Below are 12,399 nucleotides of genomic sequence, written 5' to 3' on the forward strand. Positions count from 1 at the left end.
TGACCCCAGCCCTTGATACTCTGTCAATTGAGAAATCAATGAGAATTGAGAAAAGGATAGCAAAACCCTCTGAGCAGGTCCCTATGTGTGACTTTCCTTTGAACTCCTTAACCTGCAAAAATATCTCCCCAGCCCTGCTGACAACAGAGACTATATAAGGCTACAGTTTAAGGCCCTAGGATCTTTTAAAGTCAAAGTAAGAAACCTTATGGGTTAAACCTTGAATAATAATTGAGTTTCATCTCTAATCATTTAGAAAATCATGAAATTATACCTGTTAATAATTAGCATACTTAAAAGTTACATCTTTTGAACCAACTACTTATTCACTGGGTGAAAACTAGTGCTCACTATATTCATGTAAGACTCCAAAAGGTACTTATCGATACTGATTGTCCACCTTATCCAACATTCCACCAGCTCACCTCCCAAACATGTTCTGTGGTAGCTGCTCCCTTCTACTTACTCAGTGGATTAAAACTTTTTAAATTCTTATTGGCAAGCTTTACTCTGAAGCCCACCTACAGTAGACAGATGTATTCCCCCTTCCTTACCAAGTGGAGAATTTGAAAACGGATCGAATAGTTTTTTGGATATAATTGAGAACATATGTGCATATGGTGAATTTTGCATCCAGCAACTATATTGAATGTATGGAAAGGTTAATGAATATTGCATGAATTTGAACCAATGATGTCAAAGATTATTGTCACATGAACACAATAGCTATATCCTGACCTAATACATGATGAAGGAAGTTCCTAGACTTTCTCCCCAATGTCATTTCTCTGATGTAAAGCAAGGCTGGAGGTGAAAGTGAAAGCCTTTCCACACTGATTATATCTAAAAAGGCTTCTCTCCAGTGTGGATTCTCTGATGTGTAGCAAGACTGGATCTCTGTGTGAAAGTCTTTCCACACTGATTACATCTATAAGGTTTCTCTCCAGTGTGGACTGTCTGATGATTTGCAAAGCTGGACTTGAATCTGAAAGACTTCCCACATTGATTACATCTAAAAGGCTTCTCTCCAGTGTGGATTTGCTGATGCCTACCAAGATTGCAGCTGTATCTGAAGGTCTTTCCACATTGATTACATTCAAAAGGTTTCTCTCCAGAGTGGATTCTCTGATGTTTGCCAAGACTGGAGCTCTGTGTGAAAGCCTTTCCACACTGATTACATATATAAGGTTTCTCTAAAGTGTGGACTCTCTGATGTGCAGCAAGATTCTTCTTCTGTTTGAAAGCCTTTCCACACTGATTACAATCAAAAGGTTTCTCTCCAGTGTGGATTCTCTGATGTCTCATGAGATAGAAACGACGTGGGAAAGCCATTCCACATTGATTACATACATAAGGTTTCTCTTCAGTGTGGATATTCTTATGTTCAGCAAGATTGCTCCTCTGTGTAAAAGTCTTTCCACAATGATTACATTTGTAAGGTTTTTCTCCTGTGTGGATTCTCTGATGTACAGCAAGACTGGAGCTCTGTGTAAAAGCCTTTCCACAATGATTACATCTATAAGGTTTCTCTCCAGTGTGGATTTTGTGATGAGCAGAAAGCGTGGAACTCTGAGTGAATGTCTTTCCACATTGATTACATTTGAAAGGCTTCTCTCCAGTGTGGATTCTCTGATGTGCAATAAGCCTGGAGCTCTCCCTGAAAGTCCTTCCACACTGATTACATTCATAAGGCTTCTCTCCAGTGTGGATTCTTTGATGTGCAGCAAGAATGGAGTTCTGTGTGAAAACTTTTCCACACTCATTACATCTATAAGGCTGCTCTAAAGTGTGGATTTTCTGATGTGTATCACGATTCCTCTTCTGTGTGAAAGCCTTTCCACAATGATTACATTCATAAGGCTTCTCTCCAGTGTGTATTCTCTGATGTGTAGCAAGACTGGAGCTCTGTGTGAAAGCCTTTCCACACTGATTACATATATAAGGTTTCTCTAAAGTGTGGACTCTCTGATGTGCTACAAGATTCTTCTTCTGTGTGAAAGCCATTCCACAATGATTGCAATCAAAAGGTTTCTCTCCACTGTGGATTCTCTGATGTCTCTTGAGATAGTAGCTACGTGAGAAAGCCATTCCACATTGATTACATACATAAGGTTTCTCTTCAGTGTGGATATTCTTATGTTCAGCAAGATTGCTCCTCTGTGTGAAAGCCTTTCCACATTGATTACATTTATAAGGTTTCTCTCCAGTGTGGATTCTCCGATGTGCAGCAAGGGTGGAGCTCTGTGTAAAAGCCTTTCCACAATGATTACATCTATAAGGTTTCTCTCCAGTGTGGATTCTCTGATGTGCAACAAGAGTGGAACCCTGACCAAAAGTCTTTCCACATTGATTACATTCATAAGGCTTCTCTCCAGTGTGGATTCCTTGGTGTGCTTCCCATTCATTACATTCCTCAGGCTCCTTTTTAATGGGAATTTGCTGATGAGTAAAGGCCTTCCCACCTTTATCATTTGGAGAAAGCATTACTCCAGTATCTCTTTTCTGATGTCTAATGAGGTCTGAATTCAACAAGGCCATATTCCATGGATTACCAAGATACATTTGTATTTCAGGAAGCTTCCCTTGGGACTGAAAAATCTTTACCTCTTCAGTAAAGCATTTGCTATATCACAGTAATTACTTGAGTTCATTTTCTCATCATGATTTAGGATGGAAGACAGAGTGAATCTCTTTCCAGTTTCATTAACTTCACAGACACTCTTTGGATTTTTATCTGCTTTGAAAACAAAGTCATGAATTTCTCTCAAACTGAAGTCCTAGGAACCATCATTCATGAATCTTTGCTGGTCACACTCTTCCACAAAAATGCCCATCTTTCCAGTTATTTCATTTACCCCGAACCTGGTCTCTACATCTGAAGAAAACAATCAAACATAGATACAGAAAAAGATAAACATACATAAATAAAAGTAAGGAGAAACAATTACTATTTATATTTACTCTAAAATATTACCCCCTGCCCTCCAAAAAAACTAAACCAATGAGTGGTTTTGAGGAAGGGATCTATCATTGGCCAAAAAATGAAAGCCAGAGTGAATTGGGTTTAAGATTGTGTGGTTGTGGTTTGTCCTTATTTCTGAAGAGGACCATGACATCAGGAAGATGATGCCATCACTTGCAGTTGAACTGGATTTAAAGGATGGAAAGCTGTGTCACCAGCCTTTTTCCTACAGAGCCATCTGGGGCTAGTGGCCAGATAGAGATCAGGACAACTGGAGATGCCCAAACCCCTGAAGTCTATTTATTGGCCAAAGACCTATCCATTTATGGGGTACCCCAACTACTTAGGGCTGAGGGAGCCACATGGAATAGTAATAAGGACATGAGCCTGGAGAGTTGGGCTGGACACTTCCATAGCATTCTCAAGAGACCTTCTTCAAACACTGCTAAAGCTACTGACCATTTACCTCAGGCACTACTCCATCCTTCTCAAGCCATTCCCCAAGTAATGGGCATCCCCACAATTTATCATTCTTGCTCACAAAAAGAGAACTACTGTAAGTATTTTAAAACATATTTTTTTTTCTCTTTTCCTTAATTATCTTGAAAAACAGACCTAAGAATAGTATTACGGGATCAAGGGACAAACAGCCTAATAACTCTTTGGGCATGATTACAGATTGTTCTGCAACAGAGATGGATCAATACACAGTTCTGTCAATAGCGTATTAGTGTCCCAGATTTTCCATATCCCCTCCAATATCTGTCCCCTTCCCCTTCTATCACTGTAACCTGACAGGTATGAGATGATATCCCAAGGTTATTTTAATTAGCATTTCTGTAATAAATAATGATTTTTAGCATTTTGTCATATGACTATATATAGTTCTGTTTTCTTCAACATAAGCTGCCAATTACTAGCCCTTGACCATTTACCTTGACAATTTAGAGTTGGGGAATGACTCATATTCTTTTTGATTTGACCAAGTTCTTTATATATTTTGAGATTTAGGAGCTTTATCTGAGAAACTGTCCATAAATTTTCCTCTACTTTTCTGCTTTCCTTCTGATCTTGGCTATACTGGTTTTATTTGTACAAAACCTTTGTAATTTATTGTAACTGAACATTATTCATTTTGCACCTCACCATGCTCTCGTTTATCCGCAAACTGTTCACCCCTCCATAAGTCTGACTGGTTCTGTGTTCCATCATGTTCCTTTAATTTCCTATGATGTCTCCCTCTTTATCTAGATCATGTATCCCTTTAGACCTTATTTTGGTAAATGGAGTATGATACTGGTCACTGTCCGATTTCTGACAGACTACTTTCCAGCTTTTCCCCCAATTTTTACCAAATCAGGGATTCTTATCCCAAAAATGTATCCTGACATTTTTCAGATACAAAGTTACTGTTCTCCTCATCTGTCTTTCTATCTCTTAGCCAGCAGTAGATAGATTTTTTCTATTATTAGCATTAATTTAAAAAATGTTTCTCTATTTTATTGTTGACTCATGGAATAAAATAAGCATTTCCATAAAATGATATAATAATAATTAAAAAGATAATTGCAGGGGCGGCTGGGTGGCACAGTGAATAGAGCACAGGCCCTGGAGTCAAGAGGACCTGAGTTCAAATCTGGCCTCAACTTAACACAAAAGCTAGCCATGTGACCTCAGGCAAGTCATTTAACCCCAATTGCCCTCCAAAAAGCAAAAAAAAAAAAAAAAAAAAAAGATAATTGCACACGAAGTAGCAAATCAATGTACATCACTTCCTATTCCTATAATAAAGTTATCAGGTAAATTTCTTTCTTTTCTTTTTTTCTCTTCCCTCCTTCCTTTGCCCAGGACATGGCTATCATCACATACAAACATGTATACTTATGTAAAATCATTCTAAACATACTTCTGTTCATCAGTTCTTTCTCTGGAAGCAGATAGCATCTTCCTTCATATGTCCTTTGTATTGCGGGGTCTTTATAATAGTCAAAATGGCTTCTTCACTCAAAGATGTTTTAAAAATATTTTGCTGTTGCTGTATAAAACATTCTCTTGATTCTGCTCCTTTCCGTCTTCATTCTTTTGTGCACATCTATCCATGTTTTTTCTAAAATCAAGGTCATCATTTCTTCTAAGACAGTAGTTCTTCATCACAATTACCTACTGCAACTTGGTCATTCATTCCCCAGTTGAAGGGTATCCAGTCCTTTGCCACCACAAAAAGAGCTGCTGGTTCTTCATGTTTTCCCCTGATCATTTTGGAAATACACCTAGTAGTGGTATTGCTGGGTCAAAGGGCATAGGCAGCTTAAGAAGTCTTTGTACATAATTCCAGATTGCTCTCCAAAATGGTTGGATCAATTCACGATTCCACCAACAATGAATTAGTATCCCAAATTTTCAACTGTCCTTCCAAAATGTCATTTTCCTTTTCAATCATTTTAGCCAACTTGATTAGTGTAAAATGATCTCACAAGATTGTTTTAATTAGCATTTCTCCATTAGAATAGTGCCTATCCAAATCCTTTGACCATTTATCAGTCAGGGAATGACTAATAATCTAATAGATTATACAAAGATCTGTGCATATTTTGCATATTTATCCTGGAAACCTCAGATACTCCCCCCCCCCCGAATTTCCTGCTTCCCTTCACATCTAAGTTAATTTGTTCTCATTTGTACAAAACCTTTTTAATTTAATATACTCAAAATTACCCACGTCACACCTCATTCTCTTCTTTCCAGGTCTCATGTTCATTCATAAGTTGTTCACCTCTCCAAGACATCTGATAAATAACATGTTTCATGACATTCAAATTTTCTTGTTTTATCTCTCTTTAAATCTAGTTGGTCTATGGCCAATTTCTGCCATACTTCTTTCCAGCTTTCCAAATAATAAAAATTAATCATTATAATAATGAAATTTTTTTTTTGAGGGCTGAAAGTAGGGCAATTGGGGCTGACTTGCCCAAGGTCATACCTCTAGTAAGTGTTACATGTCTGAGGCCAGATTTAAACTCAGGTCTTCCAGACTCCAGGGTTAGGGCTCTATTCACTGTGCCACCTACCCCTAATAATGAAATCTTATTCCAAAATCTCAGGGAGTACTGGAGAATTTTGATAATTACTGCCTTATACTACAATTTAAGATAAGGTTCCACTAAGCTTCTTTCCTTTACATTATTTTTCACTACTGCCTTTCATATTCTTGCATTTTGTTCTTCCAAATGAATGTTGTTATTATTTTTTCTTATTCAGTAAAATAAAGTTTTGGTAATTTCAATGGGATGGCATTGAAGGTATAAAATAGTTTAGGTAAAACTATCACTTTTATTATATTGGTCTTGCATACCCACGAACTGAGATTCCTCCAATTATTTAAATCTTCTTTTATTTGTATAAAATTTTCTTCCTATTTATGTTCATGCAGTTCCATGGTTTGTTCTGGCAGGTGCACTCCCAGAAATTTTATACTCTCTAGAGCGTGGGTGGGAAACCTGAGGTCTCCAGTTCACATGTGGCCTTCTAGGTCCTTGGGTGACACCTTTTGACCTGGTCCAAGATTTACATTATAAATCCTTTTAAGGGGAGTTGTTCTGTTATATTTGGATTCAGTGAAAGGGCCACACTTGAGGACCTAGATCTAGGGCCATATGTGACCTCAAGGCCACAGATTCCCTACCCCTGATCTAAACTTATTTGAAATAGGCTCTCTCTTACTATCACTTCTTGCAGAGTTTTGTTGGTGATATATAGGAATGCTGATGATTTATATGACTTTACATTATCTTGCTATTTGCCAAAACAATTTTCATTGTATTTATGTATAGTACGAACAGTCACTTTAGGAAGGCCGTGCTTTTATTCATTGATAATTCATCTACTAAATCCCTAACTTGTTCTTAACAGAAGCACTTTCCTATCTCTTTCTTCCTCCACCCTCGGAAATTCTCTAGGAGAAGGTCAGCTCACACATCTCCATAGTTTGTATCTGGCTGCCACACTTTGGAATTTCTTACTGACTCTGCCACCATATTCCAGTGTCTGGAGACTTTTGCCCCAAAATCTCTTCCTTCGATATCTTTTCTTCCTCCTGGAAAGTGTAAACTCCTTGGGAACAAGACAGTCTTTTTTCCTTTCTATGTTAATCCCCAGGCCTTCACATGGTTAATGGAAGACAGAAAGTCTTTAACAAATACCTACTGACTACTGACTATCCAAACACGTTTATCTGAGTATCTTGGTTTTCATTTTGCTTTAAAAGCCCATCATGACACAAACATCACTTCTTTTTTTTAGATGATATATTTTAATATTTCATCTGCATTAACATTTTCTGTATCCTTTTCTTTAATTTAGACAATCATCAGTTCAACAAACCAAGTCCTGATTTGTAGTGTTTTCCTTTTTACTTTTTAAAAAATTAATTTGTTTACTTTTAGTTTACAAGATTCAATTCCACAATTCCTTGAGTTTAAAATTCTGTCCTCCTCCCCCCTCCCCCCAGGTGGCATACAATCAAGTATAGGATCTGCAAATACTTTCACAATAGATATTAGTCAGGTTATAAAAATGGATTGTATCAGATAGAATGAAAAATGGTAAAGAGGAAATAAAACCAAACAAGAAAAAGATCAGGTAATTTGCTTCAATCTGGATTCAAACTCTGTTCTTTCTAGTTCTTTCTCTGGATGTAGACATCTGTCTCCATCATGAGTCTTTTGGGATTGATTTATATCACTGCACTGCTGGGAAGAGTCCACTCTATCAAAGTTGGTCATCATACATACGTTGTGTCTGTAATTGGACAACACTTACTTCTGCAATCTTCTTATACGTTTTCCTGCCTCCTCCTCTGATCCGGTGATATGGGCCTCCTTTCTATAGGAGGGAGGAGACACTCCCAGCTGTAGGCTCTGGACATTTTCTCTGGCTCTCCAAGTGGCTGGAATTCTCTGCTTCCTCATTTAGGCTTCCTGGAGTCCTTGCAAGTCTCAACCAAAAATCTCACTTATTTTTCCCAGCTGCCCTTCATCCTATTACCTACATCCAGCTGTACCTTTTGGGTACCCATCTATGTTTCTTGGCTACCCCTTAGACTGTTAGCTCCTTGAGGGATGACACTGCTGTGAGCCTCTTTTTGCATGGTGCCTACTAAGCACAGTGCCTGGCATATAGGACAAGAGTAGAGAATGCCTGTTTGCATGGTCTCCTCAGACCCTCTTCATGCAACATTACAGTGCCTTCTTTGCTCCGTTCTCTAAGAAAGTGGGAGCCTTGCTTTACAAAGGTCAAACATGTACATGGTCATTTGATCCCCACTCCCATCCTGCCCTCCCCACCAGTTATCACACTCAAGCATTCCCCACACCAAGTTCCCTCACATTTTTAACCTTCCTCTATCAGTTGGTCCCTTTACTAATGACTTCAAACAAACTCATCTTCCCCTTTGGAAGGAAACCTCCCCTGAACCCTCACCAGCCTCAGAGCACTCACTGTATCTCACCCCCTTTTCTCAGGCACTCTTTGAAACATCTGGCTGGATTTTCTCCTTTCCTCTCTCACTCACTCCTTACTTATTATACAGATCTACTGCATGATACTGAAGTAGACAGAGCCATTGTGATGACCTCATGGTTGTGTGCCTGTGAAACCTGGACAGTCTGCCAGCACGATGCCAGGAAACCGAATGACTTCCACTTGAATTGTCTTAGGAAGATTCTGAAGATGACCTGTCAGGATAAGGTACTGGGCACTGAGGTCCTTACCAGAACCAAACTGCCAAGCATTCAAACTCTGCTTCAGAGAGCACAGCTCTGACGGGGTGGCCACAATGTTCCAATGCAAAATGTACACTTGCCAAAAAGACTATTTGGTGAAGAATTCTGACACAGGGGAAGCGTGCACATGGGGATCAGAAGAAGCCATGCAAGGACACTCTCAAGGCCTCTCTGAGGAACTATGGAATTGTTCAGAGGGGGAAGATGAGGCCCGATGGAAAGGGCAGCCAGAAGAAGTGGGGTGAGGGGAAGGCCCCTCCTTCAGACCTACCTGGCACCTGTATGTGCACAGCTGGGTCCCAGAAGGCACAGAGAACTCAGCTCAAAGGGAAGGCAGAGAGAGATCTCAAACACTAGGTCTTCTGCATAAGTAAGCCTACTCTTCTGGATGGACCCTCCCAAACCCAGGAGTCCTGCCCTCAGTCTGAAGGAATGACCCCCTCCCTTCTCTTCCCTTTTCTCTCCTCTCAGGCTTCTAAACTTCCCCACTGGGAGAGAATTCCTCCAGGGTCATCACCCACCAGGCTGGTCATCTCTGAGCTCCCCTCCTCCATTACTCCACTCACTCTCACCCTCCCTTCTTAAAGCTGCTCTGGCATACCAAAACTCCTGGGCAGAATCTCCTGGTCTCCCAGATCTCCCCCTGGTACACTCATCATCTTCCCCACAAGGATATGCCCAGCCCACATTCCCCCTGGTTCTCCTTTAGAGGGTCATCATAAAATGATGAGGTTTAGGGTTAGGAGTGCTCGAGACCCCAAAATACCAACACATCGGGGCCTGCCGAATAAATTCAACTCAAGTCTTCTCTCAGCCAAAGCAAAGTAAAGTTTATTAAAAGTTTACCTGTATTGGACACAGAGGATGTTGGTGCTATAAAATTCTATGGGGCTCTCACATCACATGGAGACAAGATGGGGTCTTATATACAGAAAGGCTGTGGGAAGAATCTAGGGGTGGTCTAGGGGAGGGTCTTCAGGAGGAGTCAGGTGAGGTCAGACTCCAGTAATGAGTTTGGGGAGGGTCTTCAGGAGAAGTTAATGAGGTCAGGTAACAGTTGATTTGGATATAGATATTTTGATAGGCTCAAGGGTGGGAAGTAGATGGACAATGGAGGACCAAGTTAGTAACAAAGGTTTGGGCAGAGCAACAATGAAAGGCTTATGGCCTCATCCAACGGGAAGATCCCATCAGAATTCAAGGGGTTCCCAGAACCTGCACCTCATCACACCCATTCATTCCCCTCCCCTCATCCCCCACCCCCACCCCCTAGGTTAACTGTTTGAAAAATCTTCCTCCTCTGCCTTTTACATTCTTAACCAACTTTGGAAAGGGGAGAGAGGATTCAGGTCTTTTAGTGTGTGAATTGTTCTTAACTTACATCTTCTTAGGTAAGTGAAACTTTTTTTTCTATTTATCTGAAATGGCTGAGGCAGCTTGGTTAAAGATTAAGTGAAGGGGAAAGATAGGGAAGCAAAAAGGCTCTGTGTGAGATGGGGTAGGGTCACTACATGCCCCCCCCAAGATCTAAGAGATGTTGGAAGAGTGCTAGTGGATTTGCAGCCTGACTTTATAACCAACAAATCAAGTTATGGAAGTTATAAAGGATTACATCTATGCACCTTTAAGGATATATCTATGAAAGGCCTCTACTGGAATTTAGTTCTTAAAAGACTAGTTCAAATAATCATTAAGCTCCCAAGGTCTCTGATTGGAAGGGAAGTTAAAAGTTAACTACATCCTGCTACCGTGTTTCCCCGATAATAAGACCTATCCCAAAAATAAGCCCTCCCCTTACTGTGTAAGATTCCTCTAAAATAAGCCCTCCCCCGAAAATAAGCCCTATTGAGATTGCTACTGTAGTGAAGGTGATTCCCTACACTACACGCTACATTAAGGTACCCTCTGTATGCAACCCCCCCCCCCCTAAAACGCATGCCCCACTCCGAGCTGCATCCAATCAGAGTTGCAGCAGTGAGTGCATCATCCTGTTCTTCCCCAGTGATTTGCTTGCTGGTGCCATTGAGAGCAGTGCCGCGGAGGAGAGCTGAGGCAGGACAACATAAGCCCTCCCCTGAAAATAAGCCCTCTGGTGTTTTTCTTTCCAAAAAAAATAATAAGACAGTGTCTTATTATCGGGGAAACACAGTATCTGGGTCAAACCCTTTGTCTCTGAAAGGAGACAGGATTTCAAGCTCTTTTTTAAGAAAGGGGAGAGTAAAATGTAGAAATAGTGTTAAAGAAATTTCTAAATTAAATTAAATCACACTGAACTGATTTTGGAAGGGATGTGATAAAAAAAATGTAAAACCATTATATTTGGATATAAATGTAAATAATGTTCAGATCGATCATTTGAACTCTTGGCAATTATGAAAATGTATACAGTGGTTCAAAGTTATAATTTAATATATAATGTTTTGGGAATTTATATTACTTAAGACCATTTTTACACCAAATTAGTTTTAAGGAATTCCCATTATTTGAAGGTTTATTATAATTATTTTTTTTGAAAGGCTGAAATTGGGTGGTTATTGAATTTGAATTTAAAGATGGACATTGATTATGGTAAAGATATTTATAATTATTAATAAAACTAAAAGAAGCTGTTAGAATAATTAGCCTAGAATATTTTAAACTGATCTGAAATGTGACCATGAATGGAGAACTGAATATATATAGAAATTTGTGGATAATATTTCAGTTTTGAGGGCCAAGGGTATTAGAATTCAGAAATGTATGGTTTTATATGACCAAAAAGGTATATATTGTTAATTTGACATTAAGAAAATGAATCACTGTATGGCCCCAGAAAGTTTTATTTATCCTAGCTTATTGTTCAGTAAGGGGATGGTAGAGGGATTTTATGGAATTAATATAATTGTAAGAAATTTAAGAACATAATAATTGTATTACTGGTAAACATTTGTATTATGTATGTTATAATATGTACATTTGTAATGTATGTTATAATAGAAGCAGTTTCTCATAACCTAAATGCTGTTAAATTAAGAATTATACTGTCAGAGGAACAAGAAAATGATAGTGGATGAAGTACTCTGACCATATCAGAGTATCAGTTATGATATTATGAAATGTTGTAATTTAAGAAATCATAAGCTTTCAAGTTTTTCTTTGTTTTAAAGGAAGTCTCAATTCATAAATCCAAATACTTACAAAAGCATGCTTGTGAAAAAGTAATTATTGGTAATTATGTGAAGACAAGACCCTGTGAATCCTTGTAAGTTTTGTAAAACAAGAATTTTTTTTTTTGTAAAACAAGAATTATTAATATGCATGGAAAAGAGGGCTTAGGTGTCCCTGGAAACAATTTGTGGGCCAGGTCCTCAGCCCAGGGAAAGAAGCGGGGGACAGGGCTTGTTTTAGTTATGAAGCTCCTAAACAATGAGAAATAGCAAGTCTATGTACAAAATATTTAAAAGGATCTCTAACAGTTAACTTTTGTACCTAAACAAGTTTAATTATACAAAGACTTTGTAAGATTTCTGGTCATTTTATCAATTATGTATATAATTTTGTAATATTCAAACTGACTGAATTTTCGGAAGTTTCTAGATGGAACCCTGGGATTTGCCTAAAGAGTCATTCCACTTATCACAGATCAGATTAAGAAGGGAATTTCACCTCTCCCCACCA

The 12,399-nt window shown here is 38.9% G+C and overlaps 1 pseudogene; it reads right to left on the reverse strand.

Annotated features, from left to right (window-relative positions):
• Positions 1–616: 616 nt before the first annotated feature.
• LOC138168154 (zinc finger protein 160-like) lies at positions 617–8,600 on the reverse strand (annotated as a pseudogene).
• Positions 8,601–12,399: the final 3,799 nt, after the last annotated feature.

Source organism: Petaurus breviceps, unplaced genomic scaffold (genome assembly GCF_028583685.1).
Source record: "Petaurus breviceps papuanus isolate PSGF00001 unplaced genomic scaffold, PetGlider_PUasm1.0 355, whole genome shotgun sequence".
NCBI lineage: Eukaryota > Metazoa > Chordata > Mammalia > Diprotodontia > Petauridae > Petaurus > Petaurus breviceps.